Raw genomic sequence first — 16,731 nt, forward strand, 5'->3', positions numbered from 1 at the left:
CTATTTTCCTCATTTTAGTCCATTAGAATTTATATAACAACTATCTCACCTACCAAATATATACCTAAACATGTTAGAGTTAAAATAATAACCCTTCATCTATTATATTATACAATCTGAGACAACTGCTTAAGAAGACCATTAGGATAAAAATGATGCAGATACCAGTCATAGAGATTGAGTTACAAATGTGCCCTGGGGACTATATGCACCAGAGAAGCTTTTCTTTCTCAGCTTCCCAGTCCATTTATCTGACTCCTCACAGACCAGAATCCACTAATTAGAGGAGATGGACTAAGGGACCCTAAACCAGAACCACATCCAAAACTCAAATGAGACAGATAAATTATAGTCATAGAAAGAAAGGAAAGGAAAGGAGAGGAGAGGGGAGGAGAGGGGAGGGGAGGGAAGGGGAAAGGGTAGCCCTCTTATTTACCCTCTAGAATGACATCCTGCAGATTTTCCATAATATAGAGAAGAAATGCTCTTTTCCAAAAATTAAACATTCATCTAGTTTTCCTATGAGAAACTGCAAATCTCAACCATGAAAGCAAGACTAATAAATAGGTAGCATAAATCTAATAATTAAATATTTTTATATTTTTATAACTGATTTTTGTAACTCATTGTATAACTCATTTTTTAAGGATCAGTTTAAATCAAAATTAAATCAAACTATACAGAAGACTTTCCAATAAAGCAAGAGGTGTTTTGGTATTTGGAAAAGGAAAACTGAATGAGAATTATAGTTTATTATATTATTATAACATATAATACTATATATTAATAATCATTTATAATTAATAATAGATTATGTTATTTTTATATGTTACAAATAAATAAGCATTTATTTAAACCCCAAAACTCTAATCTGGCAGTGAGGAAAATGGAAATTTCTAATATGATGGAAATTTGGCTATGTTATAATCAAATTAGTTGCTTAGAATTTCAAAACAATCATTGAGGCTAGGATATATAACTGAGTCTAATTCATTCTTTAGCACATGTTAAAAGTACCTAACTGACTCCAAACCTAAGATCATGACCTTCCCACTGATTTAGTCTGGACAAGAAGGATGGGCCCTCCTTTCTCTTGTGGGCCCTGGGAAGCAGAGAGGAGCCCATGCTCTAGCTTCAGCCGCCTGCAGACATCACAGTGAATCTGAGTTAGTCCACCGTGGGCAGCCCCAGAAGGCTTTAAATGATGTGGAAAATGTGTACAGATTGTAGGACTTACTTAAGGCAAATTCTCAAGGGATTACTAATGAAAGAAAATTAGACTCAAACGCTCAAAAGATTTTTAAAAATCAAATATCCATTACGTTGATCTGACAGTTGACTTTAAAAGACTACTGCTAACGAAGCAAACCAACCTAAAATGTTCATGCAATTACTACAAACTAATTTTACTCCTCTATTCAAAAAAGTCTGAGGCCTAATTCAACTTTTGCTAGGTGAGAATTTTCCAAACCCCAACAATTTTTTTTTCACTTTCTCTCAATAGAAACTTAACTGATGGTTTAAAAAACACTCCAGAAAAAATATTTTGGTCTGAAGAAAAAAATTACACTTCTCTGCAAGAGAGGTGGAAGTGGTAATTCCAACTATTTTATCTCTACCTAAAACTGTTCTAGCTGAAATGGGCATTTGGAGCCACATTCCATGTCATAAATTTAGGACTTCCAACACCTACTCTTCTGTGTGTTGGAACAAATGCAAAATTGATTTTGGAGGAGATTTAAACCTGTCTAAGATCATTACTTTAGCCCATTTGCTGCAGAGGAGCCATGGCCTTCTATTTAGCTACATACATTTGGTAAAGTCCTCCTATTATTCGGTCCAGCTGACTCTCAAATCATGGAATTCTTTACTTGACTGAAAAGAAATAATAGCAGGTAATTCTCAGGGAGCAAAACCTCAAACGGATTGCTCCTTAACATCTCAGCTAAGAATAATAATATGTATGAAGGAATTCCTAAAAGATATGCAGAACTTTCTTTGAGACACTGTAACATCCATTCCTAGATTAAGCCAGATCATCAGAGAGCTACATACCTGGACCACACTACACTGTTGGTCACAGCCACCCTATAACAGAAGAATAGTTATTATTTATTGAGCACAGACTACAATCTTCACCTATATCACAATGGTCTCAAGGCAGATATTATTCTCATGTTAGAAAAGAAAATAATCAGATCTTTGGAGGTTACTTCCCCCAAAGACACAGATCCACATCATGGGCCCATTGAAGGACATTATAAAAAATAGCCCAAAGAATCCTACTGAATTCCACTGTAAGGATGTTGAAGACATTTTGCATTACACTATACTGAATCCACTTTAAAAGAAACTGTAGCATAAATTTCACTTTGGATTCTACATAGGAACAACTTTGTTCCTCTTAGGCAATTGGTTTGTTTTTCTCTTTGATTAGCTTTTCAATTAATCATTAAACTTTCTGTATGTCCCTCTTTGCCTGGAAGTTAGAAAACTTGAATTAAACGTGTGCCCAGCTCTCAGTGCTTTGCGACCACCTAGAGGGGTGGGATAAGGAGGGTGGGAGGGAGATGCAAGAGGGAGGGGATATGGGGATATATGTATGCATATAGTTAATTCAGAAATTAACACAACACTGCAAAGCAATAATACTCCAATAAAGATGTTAAAAAAGAAAGCGTGTCCAGCTCTAATAAACATGCAGGATTTCATAACATGGATTCTGTGAGCTAATGTCTCCCCTAGCTCACTTCATCTTATTTTTTCCCTCACTGATATTCTAAGATTTTTTTATCATCTCATCTTGCATGTTCATTCTATTACAAACTAGGTATCTTCAAATGGTATTACCAAAATCTTATAAAAACTCTACAAGGTGTACATTTTACTATATACAAATTATACTTCAATGAAGTACTGGGGAAAAATACAAAAGAAAAGCCATTTACAATAATCAAAATCAAAAGACAGTAATGTAAATATTTCTTGTACTATCTTTTAGTCAGTTCTTGGTAAAACATTCTAAATTACTTCATCCTTGCATAAGTTATAACTGAATTAATATTTCTATTATAATTTGTAACTTAAAATATAGTTATATGTCTATATAAGACATTTGTTAAAGTTAGGGTGGAGATAATTTTGAGGGATTTCATTTTGTGAAGATTACATTATGGACTTCTATTGGTCTATTTATCGTATTTTTTCCTAAGAGATTAGCATACATATCAATGAATTGATGTGGAGGAAAAAGCATCTTTTTGTGAAATAAAAATACTAGCAGAGAAAGAGGAAAATGTGCACGTGTAACAACTTGTTTAAACCAATGCCAAGTGTGAGATGCATATGCCCATGCCTCTGGCTTCACTTTTCTCCTTGCCTTGGTCATCTTAGTAGTGCTTCTCAAACTTTTGGTGCTGGAACTCTTTATGCTCTTTCAGTTTTGTTGAGCGTTGTTTTTGTAGGTCATATCTATCAATATTCACCTTATTAGAAAGTAAAACTGATAAATGTTTAAAATACTTATTCATTCATTTAAAAATAACAGTAATAAAACCATTACATGTTAACAAAAACATACTGTATTAAAAAATAACTATAGTTTTTTTTAAAAGGAATGAGTAACATTGTTTTGTACTTTTTCAAATTCCTCTAATATCTTTCTTCAAGAAAATAGATTCTCATACCTGTTTCTGCTTTCATTTTGATAAGTTATTCTGGTTGAAATATATGGAAAAAATTGGCCTCACAGAGATATGTAGTTGGAAAAAGGAGTATTTTAATACCCTTCTCAGGTTATTATAGATATTTGAATTTGATACAACACCAAACTCAACAAGCAGTAGTTTCTTAGTACCACATGAGGCCAGTAATATTCTAACAACTAAAACCAAATAAAGGAAGCACAACAAAAAGGAAACTACAACCAATATCTCTCTTGAAATTAATAGCAAAAAATATTTAACAATGTTGGCAAATTGAATACTACAATAACCAGGTATATGTATGTGTGTTTGTATGTGTGTATGTATGTGTGTGTCATGTATACATGACCAAATGGGATTTATTCCATGTATGCAAGGCTGATTCAATATTTAAAAAATTAATGAATACAATATACCATATCAACAGGCTAAGGGAAAAATCATATGTCCATATCAATTGTTGCAGAAAAAGCATTTGATGTAATTTGATATCCATTCAGGATAAAAAGTCTCAGTACACTAGGAACAAAGGGGGGAAATGCCTCAACCTAATAAAGAACATCTACAAAAAAACATAGAGCTAACATCATACTTAATTGTAAAAGACAATAATTTTTCTCTAATATTGGGAAGAAGGTAAGGACGTCCACTCTCACCATTCTTATTTAGCACAATACTAGAAGGTCTAGCCATTGCAACAAGGCAAGAAAAATAAATTAAAGGAATACAGATTGAAAAGAAATTGTTTCAGTTTGCAAATGACATGATTGTCTACATTTAAAAAAATCAAAGGCTCTACAGTTCTAGATCCAAAATGTGAGTTCAGTAAGGTTTCAGGATACAAGACCAACACAAAAACCAACTGCATTTCTATATATTGACAGCAAAGAAATGGAAACAAAAATTTTTAATGCAGTATCATTTACAGTTGCTCCAAAGAATATGAAATACTTAAGTATAAATCTAACAAAACATGTGCAAGATATGTGTAATTAAAATTATGATATTTTGATAAAAGAAATCAAGGGAGATGTAAATACCTGGAGACACATATCATGTTCACAGATTGGAAGAAGCAATGTATTAAAGATGTTAATTCTGGACTTCCCTGGTGGTACAGTGGTTAAGAATCTGCCTGCCAATGCAGGGTACATGGGTTCAAGCCCTGGTCTGGGAAGACCCCACATGCCATGGAGCAACTAAGCCCATGGGCCACAACTACCGTGCCCACGTGCCACAACTACTGAAGCCTGCGTGCCTAGAGCCGGTGCTCCACAACAAGAGAAACCACTGCAATGAGAAGCCCTAGCACCACAACAAAGAGTAGCTCCCACTTGCCGCAACTAGAGAAAGCCAATGCACAGCAACAAAGATCCAATGCAGCCAATAATTAATTAATTAATTTTTTAGAAAATGTTAATTCTCCCTAAATTAATGTACAGGTTTAACATAATTCCTATTAATATATTAGTTAAATTATAGCAACAAAATTCTACATTAAAAAATGGATCTTCCAAAAAGAAAAAGTTAATCAAAATTAAGTTTAATTTGTCAAATAATTACACCAGGCATCGTAATTGCAAAGTCTCAAAAAATCTCATGGACTTCAAAGAATAAAGAGAAAAATAATAAACAGCAACTTGAAACAATTCTATCAATACATTTTTAAACTGCTAAAAATAATCAGTGCTACACAGTCAATAAAAGCAAAACTACACAAATGGGACTACATTAAACAAAATTTTTGTGTACATCAAAGAACACAATCAATAGAGTGAAAAGGCAACCTATGGAGTGGGAGAAAATCATTTATCTGATATAAAGAATTCCAACAACTCAACAACAAAAAATCAAATAACCAGATTTAAAAATGGGGAAAGGACTTGCATAGACATTTCTCCAAAGATGATATAACAACAATCCCATTTCTGGCTATATATCAAAAAGAACTGAAAGCAAGGTCTTGGAGAGATATTTGCACACCTATGTTCATAACGGCACTATTCTCAATAGCAAAGATGTGGAAGCAACCCAAATATACATCAACAGATGAATGGATAAACAAAATGTGATGTATATACAATGGAATATTACTTGGCTTTAAAAAGGAAGGAAATCCTGTCATATGCTACAACATGGATAAAACCTTAGGGCATTTTATTAAGTGAAATAAACCAGTCACAAAAAGACAAATACTGTATAATTCCATTTATATTAAGGTATCTAAACTACTAAAACTCATAGAAACAGAAAGTAGAATGGTGGTTACCAGAGACCTGGGGGAAGGGGAAAGGGGAGTTGTTGTTTAATGGGTATAAAATTTCAAATTTGCAAGATGAGAAAGATCTAGGGATCTATTTCACAACAATGTGAATATATTTAACACTACTGAACTATACACTTAAAAATGGTCAACATGGTAAATTTTATGTTACGTGTTTTTATCACAATAAAAAATACAGAACATTAACTGAAAGAAAAAATTGTTGCATTTGTGGAATGCCTACAAAATATCAGAAATCACCCAAATAATTACATAAACCACAGTATTTACACTATTCTGGACTGGACTCTTTTCTTCCAGAAAACATGAATATCACTTGCATATTACCATAATATATATAGTTATAACAAGGGGAGAAATACTCTTGGATTACCATTAGGTAATTTTACTTGGAGATCTAAATATCTATATTCATAGGTATTGCTGAGTGTATTTGTTTAATTTTGTTCTCAGTAGAAGCTATACTTTAGGACCCTCACTTCATCCTATATTTATTATTCTGGTTCCTTATGAATTCAAAAACAAAATTCACAGATATGCTTTCAAGCACATTATGGAAGTAAGTAGGCCATACTATAACTAATGAAAAATACATTTAACTTTTAATTCCTTAGTCAAGGATGAAAATAGCTCTCAACACATACCCAAGATACATTTTTAAAAGAGAAAATGCCTCCTATTCCAAAATGACAACCTCCTAACATATGTAGCAGCAAACTTTTCTTTCTGCCAGAAATGCCCATTCGGCACTGATTTCTGACAAGTGAAAAAGTTTTCCACATATGTATAGTCCACTTGATTTTAAGAAGCACTGATCCTTCCCTTTAAAACTTTCCTGAATATTAAAATGTATGTTTTCCTTTAATTTTTGCAGCAAGTTCCAGAAATAACTTGTTTAAATTTTCCAAAAATAATGGATTGAAGTATGTGTGTGTTGACTAAGGGTGAAACTGACATGGACTAAAAGTAGACATCAGAGATTAGGAAAAAGTATTCAATGGATTTGATGAGTTTTTTTTTTTTTCTCAAATACTGTAAAAGTAGTAAAACCATTAAAACTATCTAATAAATGAATGAAGGTCATCCTCTTGTTTACATATAACAGTAAATAGTAGCACCTATTGTCAAAATTAGTATAAAAGGGGCAGCTGTAAACCAATTTCTAATCCTATGATGATTCGGCATGCATTTTGCCTGTTTTTTTTTTCCCTCTGCCTAGCTCGATTTTTCACATCATTAAAACGGAGGAAGTAATATCTGTCAATCTTTAGGATTCTAGATTGAGAGATGCTAAGTAATTAAATACAATATTATCATCTTAGATGTGATCAAACCTACAGCTAGATGAAAATGTCTCCATCTGGTTTCATGTGAACTAAGCTGATTGTAGAAAGTGTTCAGTTTCTATCTTTCTTCTCCATAGAGTAGCTAGCACATATTTGTTTGGGTAACTGCAGACAGACCGATTCTAAATATAAACTGAGACGTGTGCTAAAATTATTGTCCTGATTTTTCAGCAATCACTATGAATGTCACACATGATTACAGATTTTATTTATTAAATACCTGGAAAAAATATATTTTAAATAATAGCAATGACAAAATTACACATGAAAATCTTCCCATCAAGTGCAATGATGCAAATTAAATCCACAGTTCCTAACTTTTCCTACCAATACACCACACATACAACCATTCATATCACAAAGCCAGTCAAACACAGTACTAGAATCACATCAATCAGATTTTACCAAATTTTAAGTGGGCTCTCTTCTCTTACAAAAGAAAGACAGTACTACCTTAAATGAGAAGTATACCTAAACAGCCCTAAAATTCTAATCCAGCAAAGAGCATAGAAATAATCTTGAAGCTGCTGCCTGGCTTACTGCTGATCCATCTTCCAAATCTACAAATGCTCACTTTACTTTAAAAAGTCAACTTCACTGCAAATAAGCTCACAGAGGAGGGAGGAGAATTTTTATAAAAACAAGCTACTGCCACCTTGCTGAATTAGGTGTGTCACCAGTTCAGACTTTGCAAAGTAGTGGGTAAAAGAGATAGAAATGTTCAAAATAATCTTTCATCAAACATAATGTTCCATTTCACATAGCTACGCAGAACAAAAATAACACAGAAGTTTGGAAGCTCGAGTGCCATAACACAATTTAGAAAAACCAAACAATGTGGACAGCTCAGCATACCCAGTGGACCAAAAATATCATCAATTTCAAAAGAAAGGAGTAATCAGCCCCAGGGGAGACGCAGTGACCACTTGATCACCTAACTCTAAACCTTCAAAGAAGTCAAAGGAACAAAGGCCAACTAGTTGCTTACAAGTAAGAAGTGAAAGAAAAAAGAGAAAATTGGATTTATCACTCAACTCTCAGAGCCTAAACAATCCCAGCACCTTGGCTTTGTCAACTATCGGGTGTACCATGGGTGGGAACGTGTTAGGTAAATGTCAAATGGGAACTAACGAAATAAGAGTAGTGGAGAATAAATAATAATAATAAATAATTTAAGTTTTTAGCTTTAACTTAACCCTAGGGAAAACTGTTGACTAAGCCCAGTTGAACTTTGACAAATAATGCCTGGGAGGAATTGAAATAGACTTACCACCTTCTAATAGCTTAAGCAAACTGTTTTAAATAGTAGGTCCCAACTAAGCACATGACAAATTCTGGCCAGAATATTACTCAGCCTACCTCAGTGCCCAACTTCCACCAGAAATCATCTGTCAGGTCCTAAAAAGACAGGGCCTGTTTTTGGTTTGTAAAGTGATGCTTCAGTTTTCATTGTTTCCTTTCACATCTTTCCAAACTGATGATATATTCCAAGTACCTGCCTCTCTGCTACCTACTTGTGCCCTCGAGGCACTTTCATATCCCTAACTCCCCTTTCACCGGTTCTCAGAGACACTTCATGGCCTCCCTGCCTCAGTGGCTCCCTGGCCTCAAATTCCAAGGAGAATGGGGGCGGGATCCAGAGGAAACCCAGGTGAGAGCCTGGGGAAGCAAGGCAGAGGCCTGGCCAATGTACCTGTCCAAGGAGGTAGTGTCATGTAACCCTACAACTGGTGGGATACTGAAGCACACTGTCTCTCCTCAATGAGGGGAATTTCCTCTGGTTGAGAAATACTGGGAACAAGAGGAGGGGAGCACCCGAATGCCGGCAGGGGATGTTGGAAACCTTAGGCGACTCCCCAGCGGCTGCTGTTCTCAAAGGCCATCTCTGGCAATGTGAACGGGGGAGAGGGCGAGAGTCTTCAATGTCCACCAGACACTCTTGCACCTTATAACCTGGGCTTCTGCTGAGAACTGAAGGAGGTCTGGAATTCCTGCGCTTATCTATGTGGATTCTCCAAATTAGAACGCGATAGTGAGTTCATAAGACTTGCACTGCCGGGATACTGAAGCTGAGACCTGGAACCTGATACAGAAGGGTGGAAGAAGTTTGAAAGAGACAGATATTGTGTGGAGGATAGGGGTGGATTCCTGAGGGAAGGGCACGGTAAAGGAGAGAGTTGACGTCCACAAATACAACACCAGGACCAGAAAGTCGTCTATCACACAAGTCCCTTCTCTGGCTACAAACTCGAGCTCACTCTCACCAAACCTGTCCTCCATTATTTACATCTTCTCTCTTCAGTGGCCCCAACTGCCTGCCTTTCTCCCAGTATCCATGATTTAACTAATCTTTCTAATCAAAAAACAAGTTTGCCTGAAATAGTATAATCTGAGGAGTCACAGACAGGAATGTTATTAATTATTAATATGCAAATATCCTGTACTTAATATGCTAATGCTCCAAAGAGAACATACAGAATCCAGTAGAGTTTTAAAACTTGCATAAAATTTAGTCAAAGTAAGCATCACAAAAAAAATCTGTAACTATGTGTGGTAATGGATGTTAACTAGACTTACTGTGGTGATCATTTTGCAATATATACAAGTATTAAATCATTATGTTATATACCCAAAACTAATAAAATGTTATATACCAATTATAGCTCAATTTTTTTAAAAAAAGTCAAACAAGAACTCATACCTTTTAACCCAGAACTTTTATTTCTGAGACTCTATCCTAAGGAACTAATTTCTAAAATTTAGAAAAGAGCTTATGAGAAAAGATGTTCATCACAGTGTTATTTATTATCAAAAATACAGTGACTATGTATTTGTATAACAGATTCACTTTGCTGTATACCTGAAACTAACACAACACTGTAAATCAATTATACTGCAATAAAAAATTTTTTAAAAATACAGTGACAATGAAGAGTGATTAGGAATTTATGGCATATCTACCTCATGGAAAATTATGTAGGCATTTTAAATGTTCACTGTCAAATTGTAATTAAGTGAAAATTACTGTTATAAAATTTAAAGTAAAAATGTATAAAAAGTGACATACACAGCATGATTAGAACTATGTGCAGAAAAAAGAGTGGAAGGAAACACATCAGTATGTTAATAGTGGTTGTCTTTAGTAAGATTACGGTGATTTTTTTTATATATTCTTAGTTTCCAAATTGTTTGTAATACTATAATAAAAGGGGGAAAGCTTTTAAAAAGGCAAACCTCCTTGGAAGAGGAAAAATCTTACTTGCATAGAAAACTTTCTGGGTTAGTACTTTTAATATCAGTACCCAGGAAATATGACATTTTCTCAAACGGCACTTGGAACAAGGAATATGGAGAATGTGAGCAAGACAAGCCAAAGAGAAACTTGGCTTGCTCAGTGACCTACACTAGTTCCCTAAGATTACCCAATAAGGAGCAGATTTCACTGCCTGATACGCAAGGTTCTTCATAATTTGTCACCATGCATCCAAACAGTACATGACCACTTCTCTGCTGAACTTCTTCATCTGGCTTTCTCTTTCCCACTAAAAGCCTTCCCATCTCTCAGAGAGTGATTTAATACACTTCCATCCATGAAGACTTTCCTGATCCTCTTATGACCCTAGCCATTACTATTTCTCCTTCTTCTTAAGGTATTCATATGGCACTTAAGTCTGAACTACATTTTTCCAGTATTAAGCCAATTCTACCTATTTGGTTAATTGCTCGTATGTAGGTAAATATTTTCCCAGCTAGACTTTTAGTTTCCCCAGCTAGACTTTTAGAATTTAGATGGTTTGCAGATAGTAGTCATTCAACAAAAACACACACACACACCCACACACACACACACAGAGAAGGGAAGAGAGAGAGAATACAGTTCTAAAGCCAAGTTGGTATTATATTCATACTCAGTGATGTTATCTAAATAAAGTGTGTTGCATCTGTTTTAAAATGTTCCTACTGACCCTCCAACGCTAGAACATGCACTTTCCTTTTTTGTAAATAGCAGTGGGATTGTATTTTGGCTTATTCATTTATACCAATTCTGCTGTCTCCTTTGGGATTAAACAGATTGGACCACAAGAGGCCTCACTGAGGTCAGGGTATGGTCTATAGCCATATAAAGAACAAAAAGAAATGACCTCCTAGAAATCAAACTTAAGACTCATCTCAAGACCCTACTTCTCTTAACAGCCTTGTCTGAACAACAAATGTAAATTTGTGCCTCCATTTTATCCCTTTCGTCTATCAATATCCTCATCAACTCAAAAAAGAATTCTCCAATGCAAATGGTTAAATACTTTAGAAATGATGGACTAAGATGACTATGTTCCTATCTGCCCTCATATACTAGTCCAGTACTTGGAGATAATGAGCATTTGTACTATAGCAACCTGCTTCCTGAAACATCAACAAGAGTTGCATATCTTAAGAGAAAATACATAAATCATAAATGAAAGCAAATCAAATGGCCAAGCAAGGAACAAAGAAAAACCTAGCATCCATTATTTTTATAGAAAGAGCATACAAGGTCAATATAACTTTTGACTCTGAAGGGTGGGGTAAAAAGAAATCAATACAGTTTCCCACTATACAGAGCTACACTTTGCTACAACACATGTTTTGTGTAAGAGTCAATGCTTGTCCAGATTCCACCACTAGCTAGCTGTGTAATCTTGAACCTTCTCTGTATTTCAGTTCCTTTGTCTATAAAATGGAGCTATCACCTGCTATGCCAAACCACAAAGCATTCACCATCTATCACTGCCAAAAATGTGTTGAACAGCTCCTGTTATGACCTAGCTCTCCCATGCAGTGTGGTCCAGATACTACATTTTGGCATATGCTTTCTAAGAAAATAGTATATTTTTTCATATAATTCAAACAATGCTCCTACTTTTATACTAAAAGAATGATAATTCCATACACAGGAAGTTTACAGGTTGTTGCTGTTGTTTGAGATTACTTCTATGAAAATTAATACTATGTTTAATATGTAATAAATCATATACATGTACATATAACTTGGACACACTTGGATACACAACTCCTTAATACAATGGAAGGTTCGTGGGCTTTGGGATCGGGGAATCTCATATCCAAATACCTATGCTGTGACCTTGAGCATGTAATTTAACTTCCCCGCTCTTCACTTTGCACATTTGGTTCTGAGTTGTTGTCATGATTTAATGACATTATTTATATATATATGTATGTATACATAAAGTGCCTAGGCTCTGAAAGTATTATTTCCTACCTCCCTTAAATCTTTTCCTACTATGTCAAGACCAATCAAACCCACTCTGAATGCAAGACAACTTGGATACAGCATCTTTCTCACACGTTAGCGGGGGACGCAACGCGATGTGAAGTTGAGCGAATGATGGCACGAATTGGGCATCCAACCGAGGAAGGAGTAGAGAAAATGACAGGTGTAGAAAAGGGCCCCAGACTTCACTCGCCTGTGCGAAAAAGACACACTGAATACTGCACCGCACACTCACGGAGGTCTGTACCGTGATGTGGGAAAAGGACAGAATCCTAGAACAAGCCAGCAGGGAGCCTCTTAGCTCCCCCCACCCGACCTCGCCCGCCGGGGTCGTTCATCTGGAACCCAGAAGCTGAGGGGAGAACAGCAACTGACCTCGCCTGCCCCCCCACCCTCCCCCATTCTGCCCAAATCTCTCAGGGCGCGAATGGTGCTGAATCATTAGCACCAACAGCAGCAGCTCCCCGTGCCGCTGCTCTCGCGGGGGCCAGCGTCCCCGGAGCAGCGACCGTCCGGGCGGGGGCCGACACCTCGGGGGCGTGGGGACAGGGAAAGGGGGTCAGGGAGGATCGGGGCAGCAGGTACTCACCGGGTTAAGGAGAACCCAGCCCGGTTCCTCGCCTCCGGGCTGCGGACGGTCCCTCCGTGGCTCCCGCGCGCCTCGGCTTCCCACCGCGGCCGCCCCGGGCCCGGCAGCCCGCGTTGAAAGTCGGCTGCTCCCCTCCACCCGCCCACCCACCCACCGCCCGCGGCAGCCACAGCTCTGGTCGCCGGCGCTCTACCCGGAGCAGCTGGAGCAGGGGGCGCTGCCAAAGGGGTGGTGGCTACCGACGGGCCAGACCATTCGCGGGCGGCGACCGGGGGTGCGCGACGTGCGCGGCGGAGCGGGAGCGAGGGCGCCGGGGACGGCGACGGTTGGGAGGAACCAAGGAGGAGGGGGCTCCTCAGCACCCCGCCCGCGCCGGGATGGCTACGGGCGGGAGGGGCCAACCGGGGAGCGTCCGCTTTTCCCTACTGACGACTGAGAAGGTGCTTTAGCTTTTCCAGCCCCCCTCCCGGTTTGCTTTGGTCCCGCTCTGGGTTCTTTTAGAAGCCGGCAAACAGAAGACCTAGCAACGCGGGCGCCTGGGCGGTGTCCCCTCCTAAGGAGATGTGAAAGGGCGCTGGCCCGGAGCCCTGCCTTCGTGCCCCTGCTGCTCCAGCGCGGGCCCCCGGGGCGCCAGTCCTGCTGCAGAGCTCACCACTGATGTATTACCACCAAACAGAGCGGGCCGTCTGGAGCCCTTGAAGGGACTCTTCAGATCTTTTATCCAAGCATCTCTGTGGAGCAAAAAATAAAAGGGTATTTACCCAAGGCCAGCTTGAAAGTTAGAAAATAAAATCAAGTGGTTCCCCCATCCTGTAGGTGCTTTGTAGATACGGAGAAGTGAGCGACAGTTTGATATCCGTTTTCCTTTCCTCCGCAAAGGCTGAACCACAGCAGATGGAAAATGTAGATTTAGGAAACCGCTTTAACATATAGACCTATACAAGATGATTAAAGAAATGCACAACTATTTGAGGGTCATTGTTCACCATTTTACAGATTAGTGTCTTGGGAATGGGGAGGGAATCGTGCCTTCATATGAAATGAACTTTATGTAACTGGAAGCAGACGCCCCACACGTGACATCCCTTAGACTTTAGTGAAAGCACTTTTGTGGTCCCTGCCCCTGACACAACCAGGATGAAACAAGTTCCTGTCAGACCATGGTGGAGATGGAGACAAGTTTATTGTTCTCCTTATAGAAAGAAAAAAAAAAAGAACAGAGTTGGCAAAATATGATCTAAGGGAGGCCAAAAAAAGGCACACCAAATTCTTCTCAAACAATATGAAATTCCACAGTTAAAAGCCGTTTTCTCTGGATTAAGGTTTTGTTCTCTTTTGAGTAACTTAACAAGACTTTTTAACATAAATTGAGTACCAGCTATGGACCAAACACGGGGCATGAGGGATTTTAGTTCCCCAACCAGGGATCAACCTGTGGCCCTGCAGTGGAAGCATGAGGTCTTAACCACTGGACGGCCAGGGAAGAAAAACTGGCCTCAGAGTTTGTTGTGCTGGGTTCACATATCATAGAATGAGTGGCAGACCAGTCATTGCAACCTGGAGTTTTTGACTAACGCCTTTCCACTAGAATGCCTCTGGGAAACACAGGCTAAGCCTTATCACACCCATGATTGGCACTTGAACATGAGTTCGTTTATCCTTCCCTTGTGAAAACTAGGTTTCATAGTGGAGAAAGTAATACTTCAGTATCTAAGTTGGACGTCACCCTGAGATTAGGAATAAGGATCAGAAAGAAGAAGCTGGACTTCATCCAGAACTAGACTGAAAACATCTATTTCAAAAACGCATGATTAGAGTCATGTGAAGGTGAGGAGGAATTCTTCATTATTTTTTTGTTAATCACTATATGGCACTTTACACAACACTTAAACAATTGTTACTCTATTACACTTTACGCTATTATTCTTCCAATCCCAGGAAGGAGAAAGAGTTTTTTAATGGGCCTAATGTCATTATATACCTCCTTATATACCTTACTAGAATTTAAAGAAGTTAACAGGGCATTAACAACTTTCATATCACCTTAAAGAAGCTTTCTGAAAAATAAGAAATTAAATTGTTAACCTTATGTTGTGTCATTGTTATGATGTTGACTTTTGTTATAGATGTTCGTACATCAGTACCAGCGCAACAGAAATCCCCTGAGCTCCACGTTGCTGAGAAGCCGGGGCACTAGATCCCCAGTGAAGCCAGGCAGCTGTGACTCAGGGCCAGGATGGCCTCTGCCTCAGAAATGTGTGATTCTTCTCTCCACGCACAGATGTTTCACTTTCAAAAGAGACAACAAAGGAACAATTGGAGTAGACAAGATGCCTTTTGAATTAGAATTCTCTGTCTGGTTGACAGGGATATAAGCAAGGAGGATAAGGTCTTTTGTGGGCCACCTGAGACCAAACTGGGATTTAGAACCTTATCATCTATAAACCTGATGGACTTGGCGACAACTCCAGCCATCTGTTCATATACGTTGATGATCTTGGAGCATATGTTTCTGAATAAAGAAGGATGGAGAAATTTTGTGCCAGAGGCCTTGGGAAACTGTCAAAAGGAATGGAGGGAGTGATGATGTGCCTGCATTCCCTGCTTTCCCACGGAGTCTTTGAAGGGTTTTAAGACCCTTGGGGAAAGAACTTAGGGCCAGAGACTGAGGAATCATTTTTGCAAATGACTGTGGGATTTCAGATTTAAGAAGTATTACTTTGGGCTCTGGTGACAAAGTATAGCACAGAACTGGAGAGAGGGTCATTCTCTCAACCCAATCTGCCACAGACCTCTGTGTACCTTGTCACCAGTAAGGAAGGGCTCTACCCAGAGAAGGCATATTCTCATAAAGGACGCTAGTGCCCAATCCAGGGTCAAGATAACTTGATGAGGAGCACAGACCAGTAGAACAGGAGTGGAATTGTTCCTGAGCATGTGAGAGAAACAACTGAAGATTTCCAGTCCTAAATGGTGGAGCCCGGGTAGAGGGAGGTGATTGATAAAACTTATTTAGGCAGTGATATTAAGGTGAATTCATTTGTATTCACAAACCAGAATCACCTGGGGATGTTCAAATGATATTACACTTAAAATTATATTAATAAAAAGAGAGCTAGAGAGAAAGAAAATACTTAATGCCTTTGATAAAAGTACAGTGTGAGCCACACCACGTTGAAACTTGATTCAAGAATATTAAGTGCCTACTATGTGTTGGCCCCATATTAAGTTGTATGGTGACATTAACCTCCCAAGCTACTCTTGCTGAGGAGAGTATTTACTAGCGTTATTGAGGTAGGAGATAAATGGGTTCCAGTTGTATAATTTACAACTAGCCTCCTATTTATACTTCAGATAGAAATAACAACAGGAATAGGATGAATAGCTGGACTTTGTCTCCTGTGAACACTTTAAGATAACAGTAATGGCAGAGGCAGAGAGGGGCCAAGCCCTGTTTGGGTAAAAGATAAGGAAGTCACACCTTTCTCATTGTTGGGGTCAGGGAGACCCCCAAATTACACATGCACAGAATGTTTCCT

General features: G+C 38.3%; 1 protein-coding gene across 4 annotated transcripts in view; it reads right to left on the reverse strand.

Annotated features, from left to right (window-relative positions):
• TTLL7 (tubulin tyrosine ligase like 7) overlaps positions 1–13,326 on the reverse strand; it is a 155,475-nt gene extending 142,149 nt beyond the window's left edge. For all 4 annotated transcript variants that reach the window (XR_014293258.1, XM_082611963.1, XM_082611962.1 and 1 more), the window contains exon 1: positions 13,193–13,326. The gene's annotated coding sequence lies outside the window, so the exon portion shown is untranslated. The remainder of the gene's footprint in view (positions 1–13,192) is intronic.
• Between the last annotated feature and the right edge of the window lie 3,405 nt (positions 13,327–16,731).

This window comes from Mesoplodon mirus (genome assembly GCF_964341445.2).
Source record: "Mesoplodon mirus genome assembly, chromosome: 3".
Lineage (NCBI taxonomy): Eukaryota > Metazoa > Chordata > Mammalia > Artiodactyla > Ziphiidae > Mesoplodon > Mesoplodon mirus.